Raw genomic sequence first — 10,973 nt, 5'->3', positions numbered from 1 at the left:
ACTTTTCAGATGGCTTTAGAGACTTGGACATGAGCTAGGACTTCAAGTTTGCATGAAGGGAGGTCTAGCACCCACGTTGCACTGGAGAATGTGAAAAATGTTCATATGTAGTAAAAACCTGAGAAATCCGCACGTTTTCGTCATTTGCTATCGAATCAACTTCATGCCAGGTCGTCACATTTCCCGCTCTTCTCCCTGATACGTTTATATTTATCGTGTGCAAAGCTATGTCGCGTGCTGTGGTATGCGGAGACACTATACGCACCATAGTAGTACACAGATGAAGCTTCTAAGTTGATGTAATAGCCAGTAAGAGGCAGTACAATTCAAGTTTCAGTTATCGATGGTTGACTTCTTAGCCGGCTTTGCTGCCTTGGACACTAGCTACGACCTTAAGATTTTGTATGAAGGGAGGTCTAGCACATACGTTGCACAGGAGAGTGTGAAAAGTGTTCATATGTAGTAAAAACCAGAGAACTCGTCACTTTTTCGTCATTTGCTGGCAAATCAACTTCATGCCAGGTCGTCACATTTGCCGCTCTTCTCTCTGAAACGATTATATTTATCGTGTGCTATGTTATGTCGCGTGCTGTGGTATACGGAGACACTATACGCACAATAGTAGAACACAGAAGAAGCTTCTATGTTGATGTAATAGCCAGTACAGGTAGTAAAATTCAAGTTTTATTTTTCGATTATTGACTTTTTAGACGGCTTTGGTGCCTTGGACATGAGCTAGGACGTTAGGATTTTGCATGAAGGGAGGTCTAGCACCCACGTTGCACGGGAGAATGTGAAAAGAGTTCATATGTAGTAAAAACCTGAGAAATCCGCACGTTTTCCTCATTAGCTATCCAATCAACTTCATGCCAGAACGTCATATTTGAAGGTCTTCTCTAAAACGATTTTATTTATCGTGTGCGAAGCTATTTCGCGTGCTGTGGTATGCGGAGACATTATACGCACCATAGTAGAATGCAGAAGAAGCTTCTAAGTTGAGGTAAATAGCCACTAAGAGGCAGTACAATTCAAGTTTCAGTTATCGATGGTTGACTTCTTAGCCGGCTTTGCTGCCTTGGACACTAGCTACGACCTTAAGATTTTGTATGAAGGGAGGTCTAGCACATACGTTGCACGGGAGAGTGTGAAAAGTGTTCATATGTAGTAAAAACCAGAGAACTCGTCACGTTTTCGTCATTTGCTGGCAAATCAACTTCATGCCAGGTCGTCACATTTGCCGCTCTTCTCTCTGAAACGATTATATTTATCGTGTGCTATGTTATGTCGCGTGCTGTGGTATACGGAGACACTACACGCACAATAGTAGAACACAGAAGAAGCTTCTATGTTGATGTAATAGCCAGTACAGGTAGTAAAATTCAAGTTTTATTTTTCGATTATTGACTTTTTAGACGGCTTTGGTGCCTTGGACATGAGCTAGGACGTTAGGATTTTGCATGAAGGGAGGTCTAGCACCCACGTTGCACGGGAGAATGTGAAAAGTGTTCATATGTAGTAAAAACCTGAGAAATCCGCACGTTTTCGTCATTTGCTATCGAATTATCTTCATGCAAGAACGTCACATTTGAAGCCCTTCTCTCTGAAACGATTATATTTATCGTGTGCAAAGCTATGTCACGTGCAGTGGTATGTGGAGACGCTATACGCACTATAGTAGAACACAGAAGACGCTTCTATGTTGATGTAATAGCCAGTACAGGTAGTACAATTCAAGTTTTATTTTTCGATTATTGCCTTTTTAGACGGCTTTGGTGCCTTGGACATGAGCTAGGACCTTACGATTTCGTATGAACGGAGTTCCGGCACCCACGATGCAAGGGAGAATGTGAAAAGTGTTCATATGTAGTAAAAACCTGAGAAATCCGCACTTTTTGTCATTTGCTATCGAATCAACTTCATGCCAGAACGTCACATTTGAAGCTCTTCTCTCTGAAACGATTATGTTTATCGTGTGCGAAGCTGTTTCGCGTGCTGTGGTATGCGGAGACACTATACGCACCATAGTAGAACACAGAAGAAGCGTCTAAGTTGATGTATTAGCCAGTAAGAGGCAGTACAATTCAAAATTTAGTTATCGTATATTGACTTTTCAGATGGCTTTAGAGCCTTGGACATGAGCTAGGACTTCAAGTTTGCATGAAGGGAGGTCTAGCACCCACGTTGCACTGGAGAAGGTGAAAAATGTTCATATGTAGTAAAAACCTGAGAAATCCGCACGTTTTCGTCATTTGCTATCGAATCAGCTTCATGCCAGGTCGTCACATTTCCCGCTCTTCTCCCTGATACGTCTATATTTATCGTGTGCAAAGCTATGTCGCGTCTGTGGTATGCGGAGACACTATACGCACCATAGTAGTACACAGAAGAAGCTTCTAAGTTGATGTAATAGCCAGTAAGAGACAGTAATATTCAAGTTTTAGCTATCGATTTTTTACTTTTTAGACGGCTTTGGTGCCTTGGACATTAGCTAGGACCTTACGATTTTGCCTGAAAGGAGGTCTAGCAGCCACGTTGCACGGGAGAATGTGAAAAGTGTTCATATGTAGTAAGAACCTGAGTAATCCGCACGTTTTCCTCATTAGCTATCCAATCAACTTCATGCCAGAACGTCATATTTGAAGGTCTTCTCTGTAAAACGATTTTTTTTATCGTGTGCGAAGCTATTTCGCGTGCTGTGGTATGCGGAGACATTATACGCACCATAGTAGAATACAGAAGAAGCTTCTAAGTTGAGGTAATAGCCACTAAGAAGCAGTACAATTCAAGTTTCAGTTATCGATGGTTGACTTCTTAGCCGGCTTTGCTGCCTTGGACACTAGCTACGACCTTAAGATTTTGTATGAAGGGAGGTCTAGCACATACGTTGCACGGGAGAGTGTGAAAAGTGTTCATATGTAGTAAAAACCAGAGAACTCGTCACGTTTTCGTCATTTGCTGGCAAATCAACTTCACGCCAGGTCGTCACATTTGCCGCTCTTCTCTCTGAAACGATTATATTTATCGTGTGCTATGTTATGTCGCGTGCTGTGGTATACGGAGACACTACACGCACAATAGTAGAACACAGAAGAAGCTTCTATATTGATGTAATAGCCAGTACAGGTAGTACAATTCAAGTTTTATTTTTCGATTATTGACTTTTTAGACGGCTTTGGTGCCTTGGACATGAGCTAGGACCTTACGATTTCGTATGAACGGAGTTCCGGCACCCACGTTGCAAGGGAGAATGTGAAAGGTGTTCATATGTAGTAAAAACCTGAGAAATCCGCACTTTTTGTCATTTGCTATCGAATCAACTTCATGCCAGAACGTCACATTTGAAGCTCTTCTCTCTGAAACGATTATGTTTATCGTGTGCGAAGCTATTTCGCGTGCTGTGGTATGCGGAGCCACTATACGCACCATAGTAGAACACAGAAGAAGCGTCTAAGTTGATGTATTAGCCAGTAAGAGGCAGTACAATTCAAAATTTAGTTATCGTATATTGACTTTTCAGATGGCTTTAGAGCCTTGGACATGATCTAGGACTTCAAGTTTGCATGAAGGGAGGTCTAGCACCCACGTTGCACTGGAGAATGTGAAAAATGTTCATATGTAGTAAAAACGTGAGAAATCCGCACGTTTTCGTCATTTGAAATCGAATCAACTTCATGCCAGGTCGTCACATTTCCCGCTCTTCTCCCTGATATGTTTATATTTATCGTGTGCAAAGCTATGTCGCGTGCTGTGGTATGCGGAGACACTATACGCACCATAGTAGTACACAGAAGAAGCTTCTAAGTTGATGTAATAGCCAGTAAGAGGAAGTAATATTCAAGTTTTAATTATCGATTTTTTACTTTTTAGACGGCTTTGGTGCCTTGGACATTAGCTAGGACCTTACGATTTTGCCTGAAAGGAGGTCTAGCAGCCACGTTGCACGGGAGAATGTGAAAAGTGTTCATATGTAGTAAGAACCTGAGAAATCCGCACGTATTCGTCTTTTGGTATCGAATCCACTTCATCCCAGAACGTCACTTTTGAAGCGCTTCTCTCTGAAACAATTATATTTTTCCTTTGCTAAGTTAGTTTTCGTCATTAGCTATCCAATCAACTTCATGCCAGAACGTCATATTTGAAGGTCTTCTCTCTAAAACGATTATATTTATCGTGTGCGAAGCTATTTCGCGTGCTGTGGTATGCGCAGACATTATACGCACCATAGTAGAATACAGAAGAAGCTTCTAAGTTGAGGTAATAGCCACTAAGAGGCAGTACAATTCAAGTTTCAGTTATCGATGGTTGACTTTTTAGCTGGCTTTTGTGCCTTGGACATGAGCTAGGACTTTAAGATTTGCATGAAGGGAGGTCTAGCACCCACGTTGGATGGGAGAATGTGAAAAGTGTTCATATGTAGTAAAAACCGGATCAAATCCGCACGTTTTCGTCATTTGCTGTCGAATGAACTTCATTCCAGATCGTCACATTTGCCGCCGCTCTTCCCTCTAAAACGATTATATTTACAGTTTGCAGAGCTATGTCCCGTGCTGTGTATGCAGAGACACTATACGCACCATAGTAGAACACAGAAGAAACTTCTAAGTTGATGTAATAGCCGAAAGAGGACGTACAATTCAAGTTTTAGTTATTAATTATTGACTTTTTAGACGTCTTTGGTGCATCAGATATGCGCTAGGACCATAGGATTTTGCATGAATGGAGGTCTAACACCCATGTTGCACGGGAGAATGTGAAAAGTGTTTATATGTAGTAAAAACCTGAGAAATCCGCACGTTTTCGTCGTTTGCTATCGAATCAACTTAATGCCAGAACGTCACATTTGAAGCTCTTCTCTCTGAAACGATTATATTGATCGTGTGCAAAGCTATCTCACGTGCTGTGGTATGCGGAGACACTATACACACCCTAGGTGAACACAGAAGAAACTTATAAGTTGAGGTAATAGCCAGTAAGAGGCTTTACAATTCAAGTTTTAGTTATCGATTATTGACTTTTTAGACGGCTTTAGTGCCTTGGACATGAGGTAGAACTTTAAGATTTGCATGAAGGCCGGTCTAGCACCCACGTTGCATGGGAGTATGTGAAAAGTGTTCATATGTAGTAAGGACACGAGAAATCCGCACGTATTCGTCTTTTGGTATCGAATCCACTTCATCCCAGAACGTCACTTGTGAAGCGCTTCTCTCTGAAACAATTATATTTTTCCTTTGCTAAGTTAGTTCGCGTGCTGTGGTACGCGGAGACACTATACGCACCATAGTAGAACACAGAAGAAGCTTCTAAGTTGATGTAATAGCCAGTAAGAGGCATTACAATTCTTGTTTTAGTTATCGATTATTGACTTTTAGACGGCTTTAGTGCCTTGGACAGGAGCTAGGACCTTTCGATTTTGCATGAAGGGAGGTCTACCACCCACGTCGCATGGGAGAATGTGAAAAGTGTTCGTATATAGTAAAAACCGGAGAAATCTGCACGTTTTCGTCATTTGCTGTCGAATTAACTTCATTCCAGATCGTCAAATTTGAAGCTATTCTCTCTGAAACGATTATATTTATCGTGTGCAAAGCTATGTCACGTGCTGTGGTATGCGGAGACACTATACGCACCATAGTAGAACACAGAAGAAGCTTCTAAGTTGATGTAATAGCCTGTAAGGGGCAGTACAATTCAAGTTTTAATTATCGATTATTAACTTTTTAGACGGCTTTAGCGCCTTGGACATGAGGTAGGACTTTACGATTTTCATGAAGGGCGGTCTAGCACCCACGTTGCATGGGAGAATGTGAAAAGTGTTCATATGTAGTAAAAAACTAAGAATTCCACACGTTTTCGTCATTTGCTATCGAATCAACTTCATGCCATAACGTCACAATTGAAGCTCTTCTCTCTGAAACGATTATATTAATCGTGTGCAAAGCTATGACGCGTCTGTGGTAGCAGTGAAACTATACGAACCATAGTAGAACACAGAAGAAGCTTCTAAGTTGTTGTAATTGCAAGTAAAAGGCAGTACATTTCAAGTTTCAGTTATTGATTGTTGACTTCTTGGCCGACTTTGGTGCCTTGCACATGAGCTAGGACCTTACGATTTTGCATGAACGGAGGACTAGCACCCACGTTGCACGGGAGAATGTGAAAAGTGTTCATATGTATTGAAAACCTAAGAATTCCCGTCGTTTTCGTCATTTGCTGGCGAATCAACTTCATGCTAGGTCGTCACATTTGCCGCTCTTCTCTCTGAAACGATTATATTTATCGTGTGCAAAGCTATGTCACGTGCTGTGGTATGCGGAGACACTATACGCACCATAGTAGAACACAGAAGAAGCTTCTAAGTTGATGTAATAGCCTGTAAGGGGCAGTACAATTCAAGTTTTAATTATCGATTATTAACTTTTTAGACGGCTTTAGCGCCTTGGACATGAGGTAGGACTTTACGATTTTCATGAAGGGCGGTCTAGCACCCACGTTGCATGGGAGAATGTGAAAAGTGTTCATATGTAGTAAAAAACTAAGAATTCCACACGTTTTCGTCATTTGCTATCGAATCAACTTCATGCCATAACGTCACAATTGAAGCTCTTCTCTCTGAAACGATTATATTAATCGTGTGCAAAGCTATGACGCGTCTGTGGTAGCAGTGAAACTATACGAACCATAGTAGAACACAGAAGAAGCTTCTAAGTTGTTGTAATTGCAAGTAAAAGGCAGTACATTTCAAGTTTCAGTTATTGATTGTTGACTTCTTGGCCGACTTTGGTGCCTTGCACATGAGCTAGGACCTTACGATTTTGCATGAACGGAGGACTAGCACCCACGTTGCACGGGAGAGTGTGAAAATAGTTCATATGTAGTGAAAACCTGAGAAATCTGCACGTTTTCGTCATTTGCTGGCGAATCAACTTCATGCCAGGTCGTCACATTTGCCGCTCTTCTCTCTGAAACGATTATATTTATCGTGTGCAAAGCCATGTCGTGTGCTGTGGTATGCGGAGACACTATTCGTACCATAGTAGAATACAGAAAAAGCTTCTAAGTTGATGTAACAGATAGTAAGAGGCAGTACAATTCAAGTTTTAAGTATAGATTATTACTTTCTGGACGGCTTTAGTGCCTTGGACATGAGCTAGGACTTTAAGATTTGCATGAAGGGAGGTCTAGCACCCACGTTGCACGTGGCAATGTGAAAAGTGTTCATATGTAGTAATAACCTGTGAAATCGACACGTTTTCGTCATTTGCTATCGAATCAACTTCATCCCAGAGCGTCACATTTGCCGCTCTTCCCTCTGAAACGATTATATTTATAGTGTGCAAAGGTATGTCGCGTGCTGTGGTATGCGGAGACACTATACGCACCATAATAGAACACAGAAGAAGCTTCTAAGTTGATGTAATGGCCAGTAATAGAGAGTACAATTCAAGTTTTATTTATCGATTATTGACTTTTTAGATGGCTTTGGTGCCTTGGACATGGGCTAGGACCTTTCGATTTTGCATGAAGGGAGGTGTAGCACCCACGTTGGATGGGAGAATGTGAAAAGTGTTCATATGTAGTAAAAACCGGAGAAATCCGCACGTTTTCGTCATTTGCTGTCGAATGAACTACATTCCAGATCGTCACATTTGCCGCCGCTCTTCCCTCTTAAACGATTATATTTACAGTTTGCAGAGCTATGTCCCGTGCTGTGGTATGCAGAGACACTATACGCACCATAGTAGAACACAGAAGAAACTTCTAAGTTGATGTAATAGCCAGTAAGAGGAAGTACAATTCAAGTTTTAGTTATTAATTATTGACTTTTTAGACGTCTTTGGTCCATTAGATATGCGCTAGGACCATAGGATTTTGCATGAATGGAGGTCTAGCACCCACGTTGCACGGGAGAATGTGAAAAGTGTTTATATGTAGTAAAAACCTGAGAAATCCGCACGTTTTCGTCGTTTGCTATCGCATCAACTTAATGCCAGAACGTCACATTTGAAGCTCTTCTCTCTGAAACGATTATATTTATCGTGTGCAAAGCCACGTCACGTGCTGTGGTATGCGGAGACACTATACACACCCTAGGTGAACACAGAAGAAACTTACAAGTTGAGGTAATAGCCAGTAAGAGACTTTACAATTCAAGTTTTAGTTATCGATTATTGACTTATTAGACGGCTTTAGTGCCTTGGACATGTGGTAGAACTTTAAGATTTGCATGAAGTGCGGTCTGGCACCCACGTTGCATGGGAGTATGTAGAAAGTGTTCATATGTAGTAAGGACACGAGAAATCCGCACGTATTCGTCTTTTGCTATCGAATCCACTTCATGCCAGAACGTCACTTTTGAAGCGCTTCTCTCTGAAACAATTATATTTTTCCTTTGCTAAGTTAGTTCGCGTGCTCTGGTATGCGGAGACACTATACGCACCATAGTAGAACACAGAAGAAGCTTCTAAGTTGATGTAATAGCCAGTAAGAGGCATTACAATTCAAGTTTTAGTTATCGATTATTGACTTTTAGACGGCTTTAGTGCCTTGGACAGGAGCTAGGACCTTTCGATTTTGCATGAAGGGAGGTCTACCACCCACGTCGCATGGGAGAATGTGAAAAGTGTTCGTATATAGTAAAAACCGGAGAAATCTGCCCGTTTTCGTCATTTGCTGTCGAATTAACTTCATTCCAGATCGTCACATTTGAAGCTATTCTCTCTGAAATGATTATATTTATCGTGTGCAAAGCTATGTCACGTGCTGTGGTATGCGGAGACACTATACGCACCATAGTAGAACACAGAAGAAGCTTCTAAGTTGATGTAAGAGCCTGTAAGAGGCAGTACAATTCAAGTTTTAATTATCGATTATTAACTTTTTAGACGGCTTTAGCGCCTTGGACATGATGTAGGACTTTACGATTTTCATGAAGGGCGGTCTAGCACCCACGTTGCATGGGAGAATGTGAAAAGTGTTCATATGTAATAAAAACGTAAGAAATCCGCACGTTTTCGCCATTTGCTATCGAATCAACTTCATGCCAGATCGTCACATTTGCCGCTCTTCTCTCTGAAACGATTATATTCATCGTATGCAAAGCTATGTCGCGTTCTGTGGTATGCGGAGACACTATGTGTAGTAAAACACTGAGAAATCGATTCGTTTTCATCTTTTGCTATTGAATCAACTTCATGACAGATCGTCACATTTGCCACTCTTCTCTTAGAAACGATTTTTTGTATCGTGTGACAAGCTATGTCGCGTGCTGCGGTATGTGGAGACACTATACGCACGATAGCAGAATACAGAAGAAGCTTCTAAGTTGATGTAATAGCCAATAAGAGGCAGTACAATTCAAGTTTTAGTTATAGATTATTGACTTTTTGACGGCTATGGTGATTTGGACATAAGCTACGATCTTACGATTTTGCATGAAGGGAGTACTATCACCCACGTGCACGGGAGAATGTGTAAAGTGCTCATATGTAGTAAAAACCTGAGAAATTTGCACGTTTTCGTCATTTGCCATCGAATAAACTTCATGCCAGATCGTCACATTTGCCGCTCTTCTCTCTGAATCGATTATATTTATCGTGTTCAAAGCTATGTCACGTGCTGTGGTATGCGGAGACACTATACGCACCATAGTAGAACACAGAAGAAGCGTGTACGTCGATGTAATAGTCAGTAAGAGACAGTACAATTCAAATTTTAGTTATCCATAATTGACTTTTTAGCCGGCTTTGGTACGTTGGACATGAGCTAGGACCTTAAGATTTTGCATGAACGGAGGTCTAGCACCCACGTTGCATGGGAGAATGTGAAAAGTGTTCATATGTAATTAAAACGTAAGAAATCCGCACGTTTTCGCCATTTGCTATCGAATCTACTTCATGCCAGTTCGTCGTATTTGCCGCTCTTCTCTCTGAAAAGCAAAGCTATGTCGCGTGCTGAGGTATGCGAGGCACTATACGCACCATATTAGAACACAGAAGAAGCTTCTACGATGATGTAATAGCCAATAAGAGGCAGTACAATTCAAGTTTTAGTTATCGGTTATTGACTTTTTAACCGGCTTTGGTGCCTTGGACATGAGCTAGGATCTTAGGATTTGGCATGAAGGGCTGTCTAGCACCCACGTAGCACGGAAAATTGTGAAAAGTGTTCATATGTAGCAAAAACCTGAGAAATCCGCCCACTTTCTTCATTTGCTGCCGAATCAACTTCATGCCAGATCTTCACGTTTCCCGCTCTTCTCTCTGAAACGATTACACTTATCGCGCGCAAAGCTATGTCGCGTGCTGTGGTATGCGGAGACACTATACGCACCATAGTAGAACACAGAAGAAACTTCTAAGTTGATGTAACAGCCAGTAAGTGGCAGTACAATTCAAGTTTTAGCTATCGATTATTGATTTTTTAGACGGCTTTCGAGCCTTGGACATGAGCTAGGACCTTACGATTTTGCATGAGGTAATGTCTAGCACACACGTTGCATGGGAGTATGTGGAAAGTGTTCATATGTAGTAAAAACCTGAGAAATCCACCCGTTTTCTTCATTTGCTATCGAATCAACTTCATGCCAGGTCGTCACATTTGCCGACCTTCTCTCTGTAACGATGATATTTATAGTGTGCCAAGCTATGTCGCGTGCTGTGGTATGCGGAGACACTATACGCACCATAGTAGGAAATAGAAGAAGCTTCTAAGTTAATGTAATGGCAAATAAGAGGCAGTATAATTCAAGTTTTAGCTTTCGATTATTTACTTTTTAGACGGCTTTGGAGCCTTGGACATGAGCTAGGACCTTGCAATTTGGCATGAAGGGAGGTCTAGCACCCACGTTACGCGGGCGAATGTGAAAAGTGTTCATATGTAGTAAAAACCTGAGAAATCCGCACATTTTCGTCACTAGCTATCGAATCAACTTCATGCCAGATCATCACATTTCCCGCTGTTCTCCCTGAAACGAT

Source organism: Schistocerca gregaria, chromosome 1, assembly GCF_023897955.1.
Source record: "Schistocerca gregaria isolate iqSchGreg1 chromosome 1, iqSchGreg1.2, whole genome shotgun sequence".
In the NCBI taxonomy this organism is placed as follows: domain Eukaryota; kingdom Metazoa; phylum Arthropoda; class Insecta; order Orthoptera; family Acrididae; genus Schistocerca; species Schistocerca gregaria.
The sequence above is the reverse complement of the archived record's forward strand: the minus strand, read 5'-3'. Positions refer to the sequence as shown.